Here is a 24,115-nt window from a genome sequence, read left to right on the forward strand (position 1 = left end):
TTATAAAAGGCACCGACCACACAGGCTTTTTCAAACACTCTTTCTGCTTCACTTGAGAATGGACTACTATGCCGAAATGGAATGGGATAATTTTGGTATCCCTTGGAGTCCTACTACCTGTGTAGCGCTCAACCTTCAGATTGATGAACTGGACTCGAACCTCTTGTCGATGGAGGAAATTGTATCTGAGCTACGAAATGAAAATTCTACTTTTAACACAACTTGGGAAAAGTTATTTTTTTGTTTGAAGATCTTTTGAACAACCAAGACCCACAGAACGAGTTCTACCTTCATGACCCAGCCAAAGAGTTATACCTTGGAGATCCACAAAATCCTGAAAAAGAGTTCTACCATGATGATACTTATTGTGAGTTATCAAAACAAAACCCACTGAACGAGTTCTACCTTGATGACCCAGCCAAAGAGTTATACCTTGGAGACTCACTAAATTTGGGAAAAACAAATTATGAGGTCTGCCTAGATGGTTCTAACTGTGGAGCCTACCTTGGAGACTCACTAAATTTGGGAAAAACAAATTATGAGGTTTGCCTAGATGGTTCTAACTGTGGAGCCTACCTTGGAGACTCACTAAATTTGGGAAAAACAAATTATGAGGTCTGCCGGGATGGTTCTAACTGTGGAGCCTACCTTGGAGACTCACTAAATTTGGGAAAAACAAATTATGAGGTCTGCCGAGATGGTTCTAACTGTGGAGCCTACCTTGGAGACTCACTAAATTTGGGAAAAACAAATTATGAGGTCTGCCGAGATGGTTCTAACTGTGGAGCCTACCTTGGAGACTCACTAAATTTGGGAAAAACAAATTATGAGGTCTGCCTAGATGGTTCTAACTGTGGAGCCTACCTTGGAGACTCACTAAATTTCATAAAATTAGGAAAAGAGTTTTACCTTGGAGTCTTTGAAAACTGGTTTCGTTTTGGAGACTCTGAATGGGGGTTTTGTTTTGATAACTCGGAATTGTGATACCTATCTTGGAGACTCAACAGGAATGTGGTTATACCTTGGGAACTTGGAAAGTTGGTTTTATTTTGGAGACTCTACCTGTGGGGTCCATCTTGGAGACTCTTTGGATTCTAAAGCAATGAACAATGTTCTTTGTTTAATGACGCTTGATTTAAGCAATATCAAGAAAGTTCGAGGAAGAAAATGCTGGAAAATTCTTTCTTCCCATTTCTACTTCAAACTTGAAAGCCTTGAAAGACAGAATTGGAGGGAAGAGAAAAAAAAAAGAAGAAATACGTATTTAAAAAAAGAAGAAGAAAAAAGAAATACGTATTTAAAAAAAAGAAGAAAAAAAAAGAAATACGTATTTTAAAAAAAGAAGAAAAAAAAAAGATTATGTTAGGGTTAGGGTGGGATTTTGAATGTGAGGGTTAGGGATGAGGTTGGGTTAGGGATGGGGTTGGGTTAGGGATGGGGTTGGGTTAGGGTTGGGATTTTGAATGTGAGGGTTAGGGTTGGGGTTGGGTTAGGGATGGGGTTGGGTTAGGGTTGGGATTTTGAATGTGAGGGTTAGGGTTGGGGTTGGGTAAGGGATGGGGTTGGGTTAGGGATGGGGTTGGGTTAGGGATGGGGTTGGGTTGGGGATGGGGTTGGGTTAGGGATGGGTTGGGTTAGGGATGGGGTTGGTTTAGGCATGGGTTGGGTTAGGGATGGGGTTGGGTTAGGGATGGGGTTGGGTTAGGGATGGGGTTGGGTTGGGGATGGGGTTGGGTTAGGGATGGGGTTGGGTTAGGGATGGGGTTGGGTTAGGGATGGGGTTGGGTTAGGGATGGGGTTGGGTTAGGGATGGGTTGGGTTAGGGATGGGTTTGGGTTAGGGATGGGGTTGGGTTAGGGATGGGGTTGGGTTAGGGTTTGTATATTATTATGACTCACTCACACATACACACACACAAAAGTTAAGCCCCAACTGAAAAGTTGTGGGATTCTGTGTTTGGGGTTCACAGATTTAAAAACGTATCCCCATTATACACAGACAAAAGTTAAGCCCCAACTGAAAAGTTGAGGGATTCTGTGTTTGGGGTTCACAGATTTAAAAACGTATCCCCATTATACACACACAAAAGTTAAGCCCCAACTAAAAAGTTGAGGGATTCTGTGTTTGGGGTTCACAGATCTCAAGAACATATCCCCATTATACACACACAAAAGTTAAGCCCCAACTAAAAAGTTGTGGGATTCTGTATTTGGGGTTCACAGATTTAAAAACGTATCCCCATTACATTTTATTTATTTATTTATTATTTTCAAGGGTATTACCTGCTTACTTGTGTTTTTTGTAATTCTTGCGAGTAAAATGAACCCAAGATTTCTTCTCCATTTAAATCATATAATTTGTAGGTCCAAGGGACTGTATCCATTACATTAAGCGTCTTTGGGCTTCCTGAAAAGCGCTATATAAAATAAATGCATTATTATTATCAATGATTTTAAATAATTCACGAGTCCATTTTTGTGTATAACCTTTCTCAAAATGACTTTTCCATTTGTATATTCTTACAATATCACCAACTTTAAACTTGGGCTTTCTCAAATTAATCTCCTTTTCATATTCTAATTTTGTAAATGTTTCCGATGGTTTTGATTTTGTTGATGAATGAACTGTATTATTGTAATTATCGACAATATCCTGAATTAAATACACCCATTTTTGAGAACCGAGTTGTGTGAATTTTTTATATAGCCTCTCTTTTAAAGTACGATTAAAACGCTCAATAACAACTGCTTTTCCTTCATTAAAGGTGCTGTATAATTTAATACCCTCCCCTTTAAGAAATTTCATAAATATTTTGTTATAGAACTCTGTTCCCTCATCGGTCCATAACTTCTTTGGTTTCCTTTTATTCCTATCAAATATTAGCTTAAAGGCTAACATTAAAGTATTACCTCTCTTGTTTTTCAAAGGAACAACCCAGGCAAATCTACTGCTCAAATCAATAACGGTTAAAGCATACCTGTATCCCTTATCATTATTTAGTTCGATTAAATCAGCGGACCATATGTGGTCAGTGTATTTAGAATAAACTTTCCTTCTTTTAAACTTTGTGATTATAGGTTTATGTAATTCATTAGCCAAAAGCTCCTCAGTCTTGATAACATCATTGGAGTTTAATAGTTTTTTGGGAAATAACCAAGACCAAGTTTCAATTTAACACTTATCATTTTTTTCACAATAAACCTATCAACTTTCTCTCTCAATGTCGGATTTCATATCAAGGACAAATTATACAACATTTCTCTGTCTGCTTCATGTTTTTCATCCAATGTAGCGGTTTTCCCATAAGCAATATCATGCTTCATACACACATCATCAACCCTATTTATAGGTCTGGACCAAGGTTTAGGATTGTCAGCCTCATCTAATCTTTTATCCAAGTTTGTTCCTGGACCACAGAAAGAATACCCTGGAAGGTGTAATTCCCCTGGAATTCCAGTTGTTGTAAATTTACTCCCTGACAAAAACTTTTGTATGTCTCCTCCACTTTTAGGAGAGATGAATTGGCACTTTTTAGAGCCACACACTTGATATATTCCTTTTTGATAAACTCTATTATTTTTAGCTTTAACACAAGAGATATTTTTAGATTTTGTTTTATTTTTACATTTGAGACAATAACTCATATTTATTTATCAGAAAAATTCCGACAGAGTATCAAAACCTTTTTGGTTTTTAACATATACATTTCAATCTTTATTTTTAAAACATAAAGAATCCTAAGGAATGCCTTCACTCTCTCCTCCATTTATTTACAAATAAAACTAACTAAAGTCAATTACACCGACATCATCAACCACATAATCTTTTCCTTCTTCTTCTTCTTTATCCCCACTTTCTCGTTTAAATCTCCTCCCTGAAACTGAAGACATTGACGTCGTTATTCTTGAAAATAATATTTTCATTAGACTTCTCATTTCTTTATTTTCCTCCTCAGTGCGTTGAGTTTGATTTATTTGCTGTAATACCTTCAATCTTTTATTAATCTCACTGATTTCCATCTTTTTATATTTTTCCTCCCTCTCTCTTTGCTCCCTCTCCTCCTTCTCTCTTTTCTCCCTTTCCTCCCTCTCTTCCTTCTCTCTTTTCTCCCTTTCCTCCCTCTCCATTTTCTCCCTTTCCTCCTTCTCCTTTTTCTCCCTGTCCTCCTTCTCCTTTTTCTCTCTTTCCTCCTTCTCTTCTTCAACTCCTTCCTCATCCCTTGCTACCCTTGAGTTTGAACCCCAAAGAATATTATACATATACTCATCTGGATTTTGAGATATTCTTGTATCAATAATTATTTTTCTCATAATAGGATACCAATAAGATTTGTTGACGATTTCTAAAAGAGTTTTATATTTCATAACTTTGAGAAGTTCATTTTTATTTAATACTTTAAACAAGTCTCTATTTGTGGGTTTAACAATATCAGTATAAGGCCAGTTTTTTATGACAAAATTCCCATGTATATGCTCCAAATCATAAGGTATATAATACCGAGCACCCTTTTCTTGTAGGTATCCTTGAATACAAAAATTATAATTCTCTTGTAGTCTTCTTCCTGCCATTTATGTATCAGAAATATATGTGAGATTAATATTATGACAGGTAATACCACCCCATCTTCCCACTACCAAATCGGTTTGTATTACTCGGCTTTCTATCCTTATCTCATTACCTTCCTTCTTTGTCATGCTAACCATCGCTATACTATCATATATTTTTCTTTTCTTAAAACCATGTATTTGTTGTTTATTAATTGTACTTCCACATAAATCCTTATCCTCACCAAGTGGATAATATTCTTCTTTACGAGACTGATTCAAATCATGTAGGTCTTCTATGTTTATTGAAAAAGACCAATTATACCCTAAATCAGGCATATCATACCCCCATTTATTAATTTGCATATTAACTATATGTCCTTCTTTATAAAATTCAATTGTAAGCAGGTAGTTAAATTCAATGAGGAAAGGTGTATTGTCAGTATAACCAGGTGTTGTGGTTGTAAATTTTACTTGTTTAACAAAACGTGCTGTTTTCTTTAAAAATATATATTGTGATAAATCACTAAATCTAATTAAGTCATTCGCATCTGTAGGGTTTGGATAATTGATTAATTTATAAGTATTCTTCATATTAATATTTTTACTTACACTATATTTTTGTCGTTCAGCCTGTGCCTTTGTATAATAATTTGATAAATCAATATCCTGAGAGGATTTTCCAAAGATAGAACCATCTTTTCCAACATAAGTCATTTATATTAGATTAAAAATGATATCATAAAAATTTTCATTATTGTTGAGTTGAAATAATACATATAAACATAATTGACCACAACATTTAGAATTAATTTCTTGAACTTGAAATGTTTGATAAACACCATTCTGTAAGAATTGTATTACTTCAACAGGTGGTGGCATACCATAACTATCAAAATAATATTTATCCTGACTATTATGAATACAAACCCAATGAGAACCATTCTGTGTGTCTAAATTCATAATAATATTCTTTGTATTCTTATTTATATGTATTAATTCATCTCTGATACAAATAACCACATTATCAATTTTTAGTGTTTTACAATACTTAGCTAGTTCTATGTTTGATGTTGTATTCTTTCCAAATTGTTTAAACCATTTATCCATTTATTTATGAGAAAGATACAATCCATTACCCCGTTTAGTTAGTTTAACACCCGCTTGAGCGATAGAGGAGAGCATATCTCCAACCAACAATCTAGCTTTATCAGGTAGACTTTCAAGTTTTTGAGCAAAATCTACAATTACACCACTTCCACTAATTTGTTTCTCCAACTCCTTGTTATGTCTTTCCAATTCTTTTTGAGCTTTTAGTTGTGCCTTCCTTTTGTTAGCAGTTTTTACCGCTGCTGAAATACCACCAGTCAATGCTCCCGCCGCACTTAAACCAGCAAATAAAGGAATTAGAAACGGGAGAAATCCTCCTCTTGACTCGTCTATTGAATATTTCTTTAACATAGGTTTCGTCATTTTAATTTTAAGTGAACCAGTATCATTTAGTGTTTTTACTTGTGTGTGTGTGAGTAAAACATCAATTCTTACAGCTCCTTTTCTTTGAATTGTATTAACATTAATAATACAAGGCTTTTGATTTTGAATACAAGATGTTAATTTATTAAGATTGATTTGATTAACATATACCCCTACCATTTATTTATGAGAAAAAACCTATGTGATATTAATCATAACACCATTATCTGTATTAATCTGTAATTCTGTTTCTTCCAAAAGCAAACAATAAGCATTAACTTCTTCATTCTCTCCTCTTTCAATGTATAGAGAAGTATCCACTCTATTAGACTTTATAGTTTCCTTTTGAGAACTCAGGTCAATTGCGTAGATTGTATAAAGTTTTTGAAACGCAACCATATCCAAAATAGGATCATTATTACCATTACTTTCACACACCTTTTGGTAGGACTTGTAGGCTTCCGCATAATCATTTTTATCCCAATCAATTTCCAATCTATCTCACGGATAAAATGTGCCATCAAGAGAAACCCGAAGTTGTTTCACCTTAGCATTATAACTCAGCGCATTATTCTTATTAGTACCGTCCTCTCCATCTGGTTTTTTAAAAATGAGTCAGAGGTATCGTGGCTTTCCTTGAAGAACACCCAAATTCCAAGTGTAGGTAGTGTGTTCCAGTTTAACGTATTGACATCTTCTTTTAAGGTATGATACATTTAGCGGTTTCTTTGAGTTAAGTCTTCTATTTAACATCTCTTCCGTTTTAAGATTAGGAGTATATTCACTGATATACCAACACAAATCATTAATAACAAATTTATTGTTGTCTCCAAAAGCATTTTCAACCCCAAAAAGCAACCTATTTACATTATCATTCCTTTGTAGTTGAAATCTAATTTTAAGACCATACAAAACTTTGTCATAATCACAAAATCCAAATATACCTTTCAGAGGTACTGCTACGGTAAAACTATTCTCTGGTTTTGTGTCATCATTATACATTGCCTTCCTTTGACTATAACCAGGGTCTGTGTTTGTACCCGTTGACATATCAGGAATAAAACCTTCAACAGCTCCCTTACCCATTCTATCACTAAACGAATATAGTGTAAATTTCATCATTTCAGATGTAGCAGAGACATAATCAACCGCTTCAACCTCTTGTGTTCCAATATACAGGCGGACACTATCAAACATTTTCCAGAAGAAATCATTTACGAGTGTCGCATTAGTATTATTCGCAGCCTTAGTGAATTTAAATTTACACAGCAAGAAACTATCAGCTATATTCAAGTAAGTTTGTTGATTATTTATTTCAAAACTTTTTGTTCCGTTTGAATTCCAGTCTGTTCCTGTTATAGCATTTACCTACAGTCTTCCTTTTTAGTGGAGTTTGAAATGATAATCGTATCATCCAAATCATAGATACTATCAATCGCTTCCATACTTGTATTTATATAGCATTAAAATTGTTGAAACCCTGACCCAAGTATTTTAATGATTTTTTGTCGTTCTTGTGAAGATAGTTGAGTTTTACCTTTTTTTATTTCTTTGATTGCTTGTAATTTATGAGACTCCTTTTGAGCATCTTTTATACTCTTTATAGCACCCGCAACTGAACCCACGGCAGAAGCAGTTGAACCAATTAGGTCTTTATGTTTAAGGATGGTTGAACCAATACCCATTAGAGTATCAATTATCCCATCTCCTTTATTTCGAAATTGATGACCTACACCTCGTTGTCTCTTAGGTTTATAGTATCCTCTCCCAAGAAACATACCTTCACCCTTATAGTATGGTGAAAGGTACATGCCCTCCCCTGTAATTATTTTATATTTTCCCAACTCGTGTTTTCTCACAATAACCATTATTTATTTATTGAAAAACTTCACGTAGGTGAATTCTGATGGATATAATTTCATCATTAAAGGATATCATACGATTATCTTGGTCGGTTATCCTAAAATTTACTCTGTATATGGTTTTTCCTGACACAGGTAAATAGACAAGATTTTTTGGTTCCATATTAAATTTATAACCAATCGGGGTTGAGTATGCACTGAATGAAAATATTGTATTTGTTCTTATTCCATCATTATAAGCACCATCAATCAAATCACAATGAATTAATACTGAATTTATACTGGAGGATATTTGGATAACATTATCACTGTAAAACGTCCCGTTATTTTCAATCTTTTTTGAAGAGAAACCCAATAGCTCTCTAAACGAATTTTCAATCGTGAAATCAACTTTATAATTATTTTTAAGTTTAATAGTTGATTTTGAAGTGTGTTTTTGAATATCTATTACCATATTTTTTGGTTCATCACCTTTTTCTTTCATAAGGCGAGAGACTTCAGAAGATATTTGAGAAATCCCGTAAGCTCCGGGTGAAACGGTTATAGTTTTATATTCACTTCCTGGATTATAACTAAACTTGTTGTTTTTCTCTGTGATATTAAAAAGTGTATTATAAGTTTCCATCGACAATAAAGAAGCCTCATATGAGACAAGGGGGTCAAGTTGTAGTGGGTAAGGGAATGAAGCTGTGTAATCACTCGTTGTGAAATTAAAATTAAGAATTGTGCTTCTCATCTTATTTAATATCTAATAAAATATCTTTGTATTGACATTTATTAATTATTTTCATATTCATCAACTGATCTAAAATGGCGGATGCTTCATTAAAATAATTGTTGTTTCCAGCCTTCTTACTACCTAACAACAATAACAACCTATTAACGAATTGTGATGGGTCATTTGGAAGAAAGCTAACACCCGAACCAAGCTTACTTAAAGCATCAATAATATGTTTCTCCTTCTCATTCTTCTTACTTTTACCATCAGAGACCACCTCCTCACTCACCACATTCAAAACATCACTAAAGACCCACCTGTTCAACGCTGCATTCAACATTCAACCCACAGCATTTAACCCCTGACTATCTCTTCTCCTTCTCCCTCCTTTTGCTTTAAATATTTCTCTATTGATTCTTGTCTTGTCTTTTTGATTCTTGTCTTATATATATGCCGTATATCGCTGCTGTTTGTTTTCTTGATTCTTGTCTTTTTGCAATTGTTGTTTTCATGTATTGTTATGCATTATGTTTTCCACTCTGTCAAAGCGCCTTTGGGCTTCTGGAAAAGCGCTATACAAAATAAATGAATTATTATTATTATTATTACCAGCAACAGAAACTCTATAATCAAGTGCATTTAGTAAATCAATATATACCCTATCTTCCTCTCTTTCCATATCAAGTAGTTCCTCAAAATATTTTGAGCCACTGAATCCGGAGTTTGTTAGAAGAAACATTCATCTTGGAGTTAATTCAACATTTGGTTGAGCAGAACTTAAGAACACCAATTTATCATTAAATATAATCAATAACTTTTCTTTCACAAGATGGAACTGTGCTGGTTCTTCTGTTGGAATGAGACCTGCTCTGGTTTTTGAACCCACCGAATATTCATTGTTTTGAAGAGCTTCCACAACATAATTAGGTGGTTGATTTACCTCCTCAAGTTTCCGAAATAATCCTTCATCATCATATTTTAATTCTCCAAGTTCTTGCTCTGTCATTTCACTAAAATCTTTGATCATTTGAAGTTTTTTTGGAGTAAATTCTACTGTGGGAACTGTAGGTGAGTGTTGAGTTTTCAAAAGTGGTTTAAAGAATTTCTCTTGTTTTCTTTCAAAGACTTTTTCACCAGTCAGTTTTTGTCTCCGTTTCTTCTTTATCCCTTCCTGTTGTTTAACAACTTTTGAAACTAATTGTTGATGTTCCTTAAACTTTCTTGCTCTTTCTTCGGCATTCATTTAGTATTGAAAAATATCATTTAATGAATTGTAAAGGTCAATGGGAAAATTTTCCTTTTCTTCATCATTATAGTAAATGTGTTGAAATAAATCCTTTTCTTTAAATAGTTCATCAAATTCTTTATTGGTATTAATACGAGTTGTTATTTCTTCTTCACTAATACTTGTATCTCTGCTTTTCATACGTTTGCGTTGAGTCTCCTCATCGATATCAAAACCGAATGATAAAATCTTAACTCCATCACCACACAATTGTTTAATAATTTGTCTCATTCCTTCAGGATTAGTTTCTAAAATCCCAAGACCATTAGATTTTACTTTATTTAACTCACTCTTGCAATGTGAATATTTTGTAGAACCAAGAGAGACCTCCTCAAATATTTGACCTTCGTTCCTCAATCGCATATGTTCCTCCATTGAAATGTAGTAATAATCTTTCCCTTCTACTTCTCCTGGTCGCTTTGCTCTGGTTGTAGTACTCACAAAACGAATCATAGGGTGTTTTAAAAAAAAACTTACAATCTTTCCATTTTTACTATTCAAGAGTTTAGATTTATGAAAGTTCTTTCCTGAAGCAGATTTACCCACAAGATTAATAATAATAGTTATCATTTATATATTATGTAATTATGTTTAAAATAAAAATACATCCTTTAATATCTCATCTTGTTTCACAACAATATATTGATATTTTCCAATCGTGTGTTTCATATAATTTTCAAATTCTTTTTTACTACATAACGTAGAGCAATTATCTCTCCAAAAATTATTTACATCTATTGAATTTAACTTAAATAAAATAAAAGTATTGGCATTGTTTCTTATTGAGCGTCGAGGGAGTTGAAAATATGACTGACTAAGATAAATACAGTTACAAGAAGAATGTCTCCCTCTTGTATAGTAGCTGTCCATTACTGTTTGGTTTCTCTCATTAACACAATCATCAAAGATGACGAGGTTCTTTTTTGATTTATCTAAATCTTGAGGTGAAGGTATATCATCCGTATTATCACTGAGAATACAAGTTATGGGTTTTGGTTTCGATTTTGATTTCTGTGTATCACAAAATAATTGTATTATATCTTCAAGATTATAATCATTTAGTTTGTTTTGAAGTTTAAATAAACCGATAATGTCTTCCTTTTCAAGACCCGCATTAAAACCTTGTGATAGTAGTTGATACTCGGGTTGAAAACTTGACTTCGTAAAAATTATTAAATTATCATAATCTAAAAAATTAGGACCAAGGAGCATCTTTAAAAGTAAACAGGTTTTTCCACATCCGCTTGAACCAACTATTAGACATCTCAATGAATTTGGAATGTTTTTATGGTTATTAAATTTTATCTTATTTTCCCAAACGGATAAAAAATCATTCATTTATATATTTGGAAAACAAGTCATCGAACTTTTTTTGAGCTATTTTAGAAACTCTATATTTTATCCTGAGTTCGGGTTTAATTTCAAAATAATTCATTATTTTATTTATATAGTATCTTGTATTAACATTTCCATTAAAATTATTTTGAATAATAAATATCATTAAACCCTTATACATTTCCTCAATACAAATAGTCTCTTCCCTTGAAAGAAATGGTGTATTATCATCACAATACTTCACATTCATCTCTCTTATTAATCTTGTAAAGTAATTCATTTTTGGTTCTAATTTAAAAGAGTTATATATATATATATTTTTTTATTATCATTAATTAAAATTAAATCACAGAAAATACATTGTTTATATGAACCCTTATTATTAAGCCCTATTCTATCACAAGCTGGACAATTCTCTAATTTATCATATGGAGAGTCTGGAAATTCTAAATATCCCTCAGAACTTATCATATTTATATGGTAAATTTTTACTTAAACTAAACGCAAGTTTATTCATTAATAAATACAATGTTTCAAAGCACAAAAGACAAATTTCAATCAATCTCTACTTTGGTGAAAGATGTAGAAAAATATGTCAAAGATGTTAAATTGAACAAAGATAAATATGGAAATTTTTGGGTAAAACCAGTTATGAAAAATAACATGAGCCCCTCTATTTCATTTAAAGGAAGAGCTCTAACTATACCTGGAAAGACATCCATTAAAGTAAATCTAACAAAAGTTTCTCCTCTACTCCTGGCAATTTATTCAAAGCTTGAAAAAGTGATCGATCGCGATACTTTGAAAAAGAATGATAAGACCATCAACAATACTCGTGGAGAAATTTGTATTTACTTTAATAATCCAAAGGGTATAGATCTTAGTAAAATGAATGATGTTAATATTTCTGGTGAAATGTCATTTCGTTCTATGATAGTTAGAGATTATTTAAAGATAACTTTTGATATTAAAAATGTAGAGATTGAATCTGTTAATGAAAGAAAGTATATAGATATTGATGGGAATGTTTTTCCTGCTAATTACATATGAGTCATTACAGCAGTGAAGATTTTACTATTTTATTGAACTCGGACGATAGTGATGATAGCATTTCAATGAACTCGGACGATGGTGATGATAGTATTTCATTGAACACAAATGATAGTTATGATGCTAATAGTTTGTGCTCAAATGATAGTTATGAGAGTAGCTTTATTGATGACTCTGAGTATGATTCTGAGTATTCATGTGATAGTTATGACTCAGATGATTCTGAGTGAAAAAGTGTTTTAGTTTAAGTATAGTTTCATATATAAAAAGCCTGTAAAAATGCACTTTCTTCTATAAGTGTTTTACTTTAAGCACAGTTTCATCTTTAAAAAAGCCTCTAAAAAGGTGTTTTACTTTAAGTATAATTTTGCTATATAAATATGATCAAAGCAACGTATTGCGACGTTTGTGAACAAGAATATAAACAATACAAAAGACACCTTAAAACTAACAAACACACATTTAATCTACTTCACCTACTATCTCCTATTCAGAAGGAAACAAAACACTGTTCTGCCTGTAATAAAAATATCCTCAAGAAAGGCTTCGAAATCCATCTTAAAACAAATCAACATTTATCAAATTTTATCACAACTAAAAACTCTGATGGTGCATTCAAAGGACATATTAAAATAAGAGTCTTTAACTTCAAACCTCCTGAACCAGAGTCTATAGTTGATGCTGTAGAAATATTCAAACCTGCTGTTCAAACGTTGATTGAAAAAACACTAAAAGAAATGAAACCACTTAAATTTTATATGGGAGTAAAATTAGAAATGACAAAGGACGAAGGAGTTATAGATACACCATACATGAGAACTGAGTCACACTTTATATCTTCATATCAAGATTTTAAAACATCAGGAGTCCATGATGAACTTATTAAACAAGAGCAAGATGTGGATAATTCAATCGTAGGAAGTGGATTCAATATAGGAAAAATTATTTACATCGACATTCATATTCTTAAATCAGATCCTCTAAAAGCTTCTTCTTACATTGATTTACCCAGTGTTATCAAAAATAGAAAAGCAGTTATCAATATCAAAAATAAAGACAATAAATGTTTTCTCTGGTCTATTCTAGCACACTTACATCCTCCACATTTTCATGATGAAAGAGTATCTCATTATAAAAAATATGAGAATACATTAAATACGAAAGATATAAAGTTTCCGATGACTTTAAATGATATTCCTAAATTTGAAAAGTTGAATAATTTATCAGTTAATGTTTATGGTCTAACAGAAACAAACAACATTCAGGTTTTAAAGCTTTCTGACAATTGTAAACAAACTCATATTAATCTTCTATATTTTAATTCAGACGAAAATTCACATTATACATACATCAAAGATATTACAAAATTAATAAAACCACAAGTATGTGAAAGAACAAATAAAATATATATTTGTATGCGTTGTCTTAACTTCTTCCATACACAAGAAAGATTAGATAAACATTCAAATTATTGTGGTGAACATAAATCAACGGTAATCAACATGCCTAAAAAAGGCTCAAAGATCACATTCAAAGATGAAAAGAAAACAATAAAACATCCATTTGTTATATATGCTGATTTTGAAAGTATTTTAGAAAAAATTGATACTGCTTCTCCAGATCCAAAAGAATCATACACAAATAAATATCAAAAACATACTCTTTGTGGTTTTTGTTATTATATCAAATCATCCGTTTGTTATGAATATAACAAGGTAGAGATGTATAGAGGCTCAAATACCCCAGAGGAGTTTGTGAAACGACTAGAAAAAGACTGTGTTCGATTAACCAAGATAATGAGAGAAACCAATAAACCAATGTCCTTAACAAGTAAAGAAAAAAGAGAATTTAGACAGCCAAAGGCTGCCTGTCATATTTGTGAGAAGAAAATTGGTAAAGGTCTAAAGGTTAGAGACCATTGTCATCTCACTGGTAAATATAGAGGTCCGGCTCATCAAAGTTGTAATATTAATTATCAACTCCCCTCTTTCATTCCTGTTTTTCTTCATAACAAAGCTCATTATGATACACATCTATTTATCAAGGAACTCTCAAAGACTTCTGGAAGTATCTCAGCAATTCCAAACACGGATCAGAAATACATTTCATTCACAAAAACAATTCACACATCTCCTATTACCGTAAATTTCGGACTATTGAGTGCATCGTTATATAAGCCGCATCCCCTAATTTTTTTTTTAAAGTGGAATTTAAACACACAAGCCGCACTGGTTTATAAGCCGCAACCATTTATTAACCACAAAAAGTGAGAAACTCGACAGCCACAGAAACTTGTCAGACGCGCGCAAAGCACAAATTCAATCACGGTTGCCTTTTTTGTTTACAGTCCGATTGAGAGGTAGGTCAAAGGTCAGAGGGACCTCATCCATATTAATTATGTCCTGCGGAGCAATGACGTTCTCTGCTATTTTCTCCTGCGTGTAGTTCCGAAAGTTTGCGATTTTTTCTTCGAAGTCAGGAGGGAGTTGTTGACAGAGAGTCGTTCGTGCTCTGACAGAAAGACCTTTGCGTTTCATAAATCTGAAACACCATGACTGCCCGCCCTGAAATTCTTCTATTTTCTTTTCTGCAGCGATCGATCTTGCTTTGAGTCTAATCTGAACAGTAGAAACACCCCGACCATCCACTCTCTGTGTGTTAACCCAGTCTTCAAGTTCGTCTTCCAGTTCGGGCCATCGGCATTTCCTACCTCTGAAAGCCTTTGTTGACTTTTTGCAGCGAGAAAGTTCGCCCCTCTGCTTTCTCCAACATCTGATCATGGATTCATTCACTCCAAGTTTATGAAAATTCCATAAACAAGCCGCATCGTTATTTTAGCCGCAGAGGTCAAAGTTGAGGGAAAAAGTTGCGGCTAATAGTCCGAATTTTACGGTACTCATATTAGATTTCTTGATACATTTAAATTCATGGTAAGTCCATTGGCTAACTTGGTTCAAAATCTAAAAGAGTTTCCATGTCTTTCAGAGTATTTTTCAGATAAAGATTTACTAACACAAAAGGGAATTTACCCCTATGACTATATGGACTCATTTGAGAGATTCAATGAAACACAACTTCCTTTAAAAGAAAATTTCTACAACAAATTAAATAATAGTCATATATCTGATAAAGATTATGCACACGCACAAAATGTTTGGAAAAAATATAACATTAAGAATCTTGGTGAGTATCACGATTTGTACCTCAAAACTGATGTGCTTTTGTTGGCTGATGTGTTTGAGGCTTTCAGAACAATCTGTCATTCTGGATATGGATTGGATCCTGCTCACTATTACACTGCTCCTGGATTGGCTTGGAGCGTGATGTTGAAAATGACAAAACAAGCTTTGGATTTGATAACCGATGTTGATATGCTTTTGATGATTGAAAAGGCAAAGAGAGGAGGAATTTCACAAGTCTGTTCAAAGAGATATGCTAAAGCAAATAACAAGTACATTCCAAATTATGATCCATCGGTAGAGAGCTCCTACTTGATGTATTATGATGCAAACAACCTGTATGGCTGGGCAATGTCTCAGGCTCTTCCTTATGGAAAACTTAGATGGGTAAAGGAAAAAGATTACAAAAAGGTTTTACAAGATGTATGTATCTCTACACAAAAAGAATTGGATGATTCAAAGGTTGGTTATTATTTTGAGGTCGATTTGAAATATCCAGAGGAACTTCATAACCTACACAAAGATCTCCCATTTGCTTGTGAAAAGGAAAGTCCAAAGAAGGAGTGGTTAAGTGATTATCAACAATCATTTAATATAGGTGAATCAACAGAAAAATTACTTAACACATTATATAACAAGAAAAATTATGTTCTACACCAAAGAAATTTGCGACAATATTTATCAAAAGGTCTAAGAGTAGAGAAGATTCATAGGGTTATAAAGTTCAATCAAGGTCATTGGTTAAAGGGGTACATTGATTTTAATACACAAAGAAGAACAGAGTCAAAAACAGATTTTGAGAAAGACTTTTATAAATTGATGAATAATGCGGTCTTTGGTAAGACCATGGAAAATGTGAGGAAAAGACAAAATATCAGACTATCAACATCTTGGAAACAAGCATCAAAATTAATTAATAGACCGAGTTTTACTAGAGCTGAGGTCTTTACTGAGAACTTTTGTGCGATCCATTTGATTAAAGAGAGTATTGAAATGGACAAACCTATTTATATTGGAACATCAATTCTTGATTTATCAAAGTCATTAATGTATGATTACTTTTATAATAACTTGAGGAATAAATATCAAAATGATGTTAATCTACTTTATATGGATACAGATAGTTTTATTTTACAAATTAATACTGATGATGTTTATTCAGACATGAAAAAGGACATTAATATCTATGACACTAGTAATTACAGTCCAGAGAGTGAGTTGTTCTCTTCTAAAAATAAAAAGGTGATTGGAAAGTTTAAGGATGAATTAGGAGGAAATGTCATGAGTGAATTTGTGGGATTGAGGTCTAAGGCTTATGCTTATAAATACATTGTGAATAACGTTGAAAAAACTGAGAAGAAGTTAAAAGGTGTAAAGAAAAATGTTATTAAAGAAAGAATAAACTTTAAGGATTATTATAACTGTTTAACAACAAAGAAAGAAGAGTTTAGAAAGATTAATGGAATAAGAAGTTATAAACATAAATTATATTCAGAAGAGGTGAATAAGAAAGCATTGGGGGCTTTTGATGATAAGAGGTTTATTTTAGAAAATGGAATTGATAGTCTCCCTTATGGTTATATAAGTATATAAGTGATAAGTTAAAAAGGGGGGTTAGGGATTTTAACGGGCTACCGCCGCCTTTTTACTCTATATAAATGATAGAACCAAGTACCAACCAGACTAAAGAGTGGAGGTGTAATCAACCTTGGTATATAAATGGTAAACATAACGAATGTGAAAAATATCAAAGAGGTATAATTGAAAAGACAACTGGTAAAAAATTTTACAAAACAAATAACAGAATTAATTTAAATACCGGTGAATTGGGTAAAAAAGATGGAAATATTTTTGAGTGGACAGAAAACTTTGATCGTTGTCAGGAAAATATATACTTTAATTTAAAAATGGTATGTGGCACTGGAGGTGCTCAAACAAGAACATTGAGGGAGGTTTACCATTTTATCTTAGCTCAGTTAAAATATCTTATAAAGAACCAAACTCAAACATCTTTTTTGTTCATATATTAGATGGTGAAGGGAGTGGCAAGAGAATTAAATTATTTCCCATGCATAAACAAATATTTGTAAGATCGATGTTTGAGTGGTCTACTCAGGATCATTGATAGTAAGAGTACCATAAGACCAAGGGGGAATCATTGTTTGAGTGTCAAAAGGCTAAAAGGTTCGTAAAGAGGTGAGAAGAAAATTAACATGGAAGTGAATGGGTCAATGTTTGAGTGGGTCAAAGATAATCTGCCAAATGATATGTAGAAGAAGGATTATAGGTCTATAAGGGAAAACAAATATTTGTAATGTTTGAGTGGTCTAATGAACAACATTAAGGATAGGTACTATAGACAAAAGGTTCATAAAGATGAGGGTGGGAGAAATAGAGGTGTTAATGGGCAATGAGGTTAAGAGGGAAATTAACATGTAAGTCAATGGGGAAATGAGAGTGTCCCAGAAGCAACATATATACACTACTCGTGTCCGACCTTGGCTTGAGGCTTTGTTTTTGTCTCAGCGGTTCTTCGATTGCGCTGCAATTACTTTCGGTCTCTGTTTTTCCCGGTCTTTTCACCCCATACTTCCTTGTTTTAAAATCACAACTCAAAAAAAAATAAAAAAATTTCCTTCTCTGTTCTTATCCATTCGTTCTTATTTGTTCGTTCGTTCTTCAACCACGTTGTTCGTGATCACGTTGTTAAAAAATGTTTAAACTGTCCCCTGAAGAACTATTCTGTCGTATACTATAACACCTTTTTCTTCTTCTTCTATAAAAGGATGTTTTCGACTTGCTCAACAAATCTATTCATTCCAAAAAAAAATGCCATCTCTTACAGTGCCTCTTTCATACATTCCCTAAACTCTCCAGCACTCCACCCATCCTTCAGCGTCCTCAAACGTATTTTTGACTCGAAGGTCTCAAGAAACTCATTTTGCAATAAATGTTCGTTTCCCATTAATCGTACACTTTTAAAAATCCAATCTCACCCCTCCCCTCCAAATCTTCCCCATCACCCCTTCCCTCCAAAACTTCCCCATCACCCCTTCCCTCCAAAACTTCCCCATCACCCCTCCCCTTCAAAACTTCCCCATCACCCCTCTCCTCCAAATCTACCCCCTTGCCCCTCCCCTCCAAATTTTCCCCACCACCCATCTCTTTCAAATATTCCCCCTTGCCCCTCTCCTCCAAATCTTCCCCATCACCCATCCCTTTCAAATCTTCCCCCTTGCCCCTCCCCTCCAAATCTTCCCCATCACCCCTTCCCTCCAAAACTTCGCCATCACCCCTCCCCGCCAAAACGTCCCCATCACCCCTCCCCTCTAAATGTACCCCATTGCCCCTCCCCTCCAAATCATCCCCATCACCCATCTCTTTCAAATCTTCCCCCTTGCCCCTCCCCTCCAAATCTTCCCCATCAGCCATCCCTTTCAAATCTCCCCCCTTGCCCCTTCCATCCTAAACTCCCCCCACACCCCTCCCCTCCAAGACTCTCCCTCGCTCCTCCCCTCCAAGACTCCCCTCTCACCCCTCCTCCTCCTCAAAGTGTCCTCCCCGCTTCTTCCCCCTTCCAACTTTCACCTTCATCTCCCTCAACCTTCTGCCTCACTCTTCCCCCTCCTCAAATAACACCTCACTGCGCCTCACCCAATCACCATCAAACCTTTTGTCTGCCCCATTCTTCCCTTTCTCCAAGCTATTCTGAAATCTCTGACACACCTTCAGCAGCTCTCCCTACCTCTTCCTCCTCTTCCACATCTTACCCGACCGCTCCCCCCCCCCCCCGCTGTTCTGTATCCGATGCTCCCCCTTCCTCTTCTTTAACAGTATGGACCTCAAACATCCGGGGCCTTCGCTCAAACTTGACTGATCTCTCTATCCAGGTTGCTTCTGACAAACCAGACATGACCTGCTTAGCAGAAACTTTCCTCCTTCATGATGTCTCTGATTCCTTGGTATCTCTCACAGGTTACTCCCTCCTCTGGTATGGTAGACCTGAGCCTCGTCCTGGAGGAGGGGTTGCTATCTTTATTTAAAAAAAACTCTCTTCCTCACTCGCCCTGCACTGCCCTCTCTCCACCTCACCCCCAGGAATACCTTTGGCTACGGCCTCCCCTTCGCTCCAACCTTTTGTTCAAATGTGTGTTGTACCGTCCACCAAACAGTGATGACTCCATCTACATCTCGCTGTCTGATAATATGGACCAACTTCTAACTACCCATCCCAACTCTCTCTTCCTCATATGTGGTGATTTCAATTGTCACCATGCCAGTTGGCTGGGTGTGGGTACCTCTCACCAGCCATGGCTCTTCAGCAAAGGAATTCTGTGACTCACTGAGACTGACACAATCTGTCAATTTCCCGACCCGATCTCAGCCAATGGAGCATCTTCTCTTCAGGTCTTGGTTATGACTAACTTCCCTGAAAATGTCTGTTGCTCTTCTTCTGCTCCAATCGGCTCATCTGATCATGTGCTTGTTAAAGTGGACATCTCTCTGACCATTCTCAGAGAGCCCTCCTCAGCGACGACGAGTCTGGCATTTCACTCAGGCCAACTGGCACGGTCTTCAAGCAGCCATCAATCATCTGGACTGGTCTCCCATCTCTACCGCCTCTGACATCAACTCATCCTGGGAATTCTTCCAAAGTAAATTGCTCACTCTCATGCACAGATTTATCCTATCTCGTCTTCAGTTGTCATACCCTTCCTCCCATCCATGGTACACGGAATCTTGTGGCGAGGCTGTTGCCCAGAAACAACTTGCTTTCGTCTCCTGGAAAGCAAATCCAATGGAAGGAAATCTCATTTCCTTTCACAAAGCCCGAAACAAGTGTGTGTCCACCCTCAGGAGAGCCAGGAAACAATACCTCTCCGTTCTCAGGACCGAACTCTCTTATCTGTCTCCCTCTTCCAAATCCTGGTGGCATCTGGTCAAATCTGTTTCTGGTGTTTGTTCCCCCTCCATTCCCTCCCTCACCTCAAACGGCCAAACGGCTGACTCCACACGTGAAAAACCTGAATGCCTCAACTCTGTGTTTGCCTCTAAATCTTGTGTCCCAAACCCATCCCTCTCTGTACCCACCATACCCAGTCGTACCCAGCTGCTCCTGGACTCTGTGTCCTTTCCTCGTGACAAGGTGGAAAAGTTTCTGCCAACCCTCGACTCTGATTCTGCAACTGGACCTGACGGCATCAGCCCACGGGTCCTAAAATCCTGTTCTTTCGCACTTTCACTCCCTCTCTCTGTTCTCTTCACCCTCTCTTTTGCTCAAGGTCATCTGCCATCTGCTTGGAAATCTGCCAACATCACCGCTTTACACAAAAAACGTGCAAAAACAGATCCCAGCAACTACAGACCAATCAGCCTTCTCCCAATTATCAGCAAAGTCATGGAATCCATCATTGCTTCAGATATGAAATCTTTCCTCTTCTCCAATGGCTTGATCTCTGATCATCAATTTGGTTTCAGACCTGGTCACTCTACTCTGGACATGCTGCTTCTGCTTTCTCAGCAATGGATGGAGGTCCTCAATTCCAAACAAGAAATTAGAGCTGTCTCCCTTGACATATCACGTGCCTTCGATATGGTCTGGCACCCCGCTCTGCTCAACAAACTCTCCTCTTTTGGTATCCATGGAAATCTCCACGCATGGCTGGCGGACTTCCTCTCTAGTCGTAGTCAACGTTTGGCCCTGAATGGGTTTCTCTCATCTCCTCTTCCTGTTCAGGCTGGAGTTCCCCAAGGCAGTGTTCTGGGCTCTGTGCTTTTTCTGGTCTTCATCAATGATCTCTCTGACTCTCTTGAAAATCCTCTCTATCTCTTTGCTGATGACTATACTCTCTGTCGCTCCATTCTTCATCCCTCAGATCGGCAGTCTGCAGCCTCCTCACTCTCTGCAGACCTGGACAAAATCACAGACTGGGCAAACAAGTGGAACATGTCTTTCAATCCTGACAAATCTCACACTCTTACGATGTCTCTCCGAAAAGACCGACTGGACAACCCTCCCATCCACTTTCTGAATAATCCTCTCCAAGAAGTTCTGTCACTCAAGCTTTTGGGTCTCACTATTTGCCATGATCTCTCCTGTAAAACCACATTTCAAATCTGGCCTCCAAAGCCAGTAGCCGACTGGGCATCCTCCATCGTGCGAAGTCCTTCCTTGGCACACCTGAGCTCCTCACCACATAAAAGGCTTTCATCCGCAGCTCAATGGAATACTGTTCTCCCCTCTGGGCTGGTGCTCCTGCCTCACACCTAGCTCGTCTTCACGTTGTTGAAACCAAAGCATTCAGAATCATTGGAATCTCCCGCGATGAAGCTAACTCCAAGGGCCTCTCACTAACTCACAGCAAGCAGGTTGGTGGTCTTTCCATCTTCTACCGACTCCTCTCTGGCCTTGCCCCCCCCCACCCCCCAGCTCTCTCTGGGCTCTGTCCCACAAATATTCCTACAGGTCGCACATCTGCCTGCAACCCTCTTATGGTTAAACTGCCAAAATCAAGACTCTCTGCTCACCTTCACTCCTTCATTCCTCTTTTCTCCCGCCTCTGGAACAAACACCCTCACTCTCTTCAATCCCACTCCACCCTCCAGGTCTTTAAAACTGCTGTTCACCACCATCTCTTATCTTCCCCCATCCAAAACCTTGATCTTTTCTACCCCCGCTAATTTCACCCCAATTCCACCTTTTTGAAATACCAACTTCTGTCCTGGAAGCCCTTGGTGTCCTTGTGTTTTATACTTCTCCCACCACCCCCCCCCCCTCCACGCCTCCTCCCCCCAAGCCCTCTCCCTCCCACACATCTCCCTGCTCTCAAATGTTGTGTTTGTGTGCTTGCCCTTCTCTCCCCATCTTGTCTTCCGCTCCCTCTTTTTATATATTTTGTTTGTCTGGTTGATTTGTTTGTGAAGTAAATGTTAGCTCTTTCACGAGCCTCGATTCTGTATACCAGAAAAAAATAAAAATAATAATAATTCTAATTCCTTTATTTGCTGGTTTAAGTGCGGCGGGAGCATTGATGGGCGGTATTTCAGCAGCGGTAAAAACTGCTAACGAAAGGAAGGCACAACTAAAAGCTCAAAAAGAATTGGAAAGACATAACAGGGAGTTGGATAAAGAAATTAGTGGAAGTGGTGTAATTGTAGATTTTGCTGAAAAACTTGAAAGCCTACCTGATAAAGGGAGATTGTTAGTTGGAGATATGCTTTCTTCTATCGCACAGGCAGGTGTAAAACTAACTAAAAGGGGTAATGAATTATATCTTTCTCATAAATAAATGGATAAATGGTTTAAACAATTTGGGAAGAATATAACGTCAAATATAGTACTTACTAAATATTGTAAAAAACTAAAAATTGATAATGTGGTTATTTGTATGAGAGATGAATTAACAAAGTTGTCCAAGAATACAAAGAATATTATTGTGAATTTAGGCACACAGAATGGTTCTCTTTGGGTTTGTATTCATAATAGTCAGGATAAATATTATTTTGATAGTTATGGTATGCCACCGCCTGTTGAAGTAATACAATTCTTACAGAATGGTGTTTATCAAACATTTCAAGTTCAAGACATTAATTCTAAATGTTGTGGTCAATTATGTTTATATGTATTATTTCAACTCAACAATAATGAAAATTTTTATGTCATTTTAAATCTAATATAAATGACTTATGTTGGAAAAGATGGTTCTATCTTTGGAAAATCCTCTCAGGATATTGATTTATCAAATTATTATACAAAGGTACAGGCTGAACGACAAAAAAATATAATAGAACAAAAAATATTAATATGAAAAATACTTATAAATTAATCAATTATCCAAGCCCCACCGATGCTAATGACTTAATTAGATTTAATGATTTATCACAATATATATAATAATAATAATAATAATTCATTTATTTTGTACAGCGCTTTTCCAGAAGCCCAAAGGTGCTTTGACAGAGTGGCAAACATAATGCATAACAATACATGAAAACAACAATTGCAAAAAGACAAGAATCAATAGGGAAATATTTAAAGCAAAAGGAGGGAGAAGGAGAAGAGATAGTCAGGGGTTAAATGCTGTGGGTTGAATGTTGAATGCAGTGTTGAACAGGTGGGTCTTTAGTGATGTTTTGAATGTGGTGAGTGAGGAGGAGTCTCTGATGGTGTGAGGTAGTGAGTTCCAGAGGGTGGGAGCAGCGATGGAGAAGGCCCTGTCCCCCCAGGATCTGAATTTGGTCCGGATGGAGGGGGTCAGGAGGTTGGTACCAGCAGAGCGGAGGTTGCGGGTGGGAGTGTGTCTGGAGAGGAGGTCAGCCAGGTAGGATGGGGCCAGGTTATGGAGGGCTTTGTATGTCAAGAGGAGGATTTTGTACTGGATTCTCTGGGGGATGGGGAGCCAGTGAAGCTTGTAAAGGACGGGGGTGATGTGGTCACGGGTCCGGGAATGGGTGAGTAGACGGGCAGCGGAGTTCTGAATGTATTGGAGTTTATTGGTGATTTTTGAGGGTGAACCATAGAGGAGGCTATTGCAGTAGTCCAGACGGGAGGTGATGAAGGCGTGGATGAGGGTTTCTGCAGCCGTGGAGGAGAGGGATGAGCGGAGACGGGCAATGTTTTTCAGGTGAAAGAAGGCTGACTTTGTGATCTGTTTAGTGTATTTGTCGAA

Source organism: Myxine glutinosa, chromosome 9 (assembly GCF_964187855.1).
Source record: "Myxine glutinosa chromosome 9, kmMyxGlut1.1, whole genome shotgun sequence".
Classification (NCBI taxonomy): Eukaryota; Metazoa; Chordata; class Myxini; order Myxiniformes; family Myxinidae; genus Myxine; species Myxine glutinosa.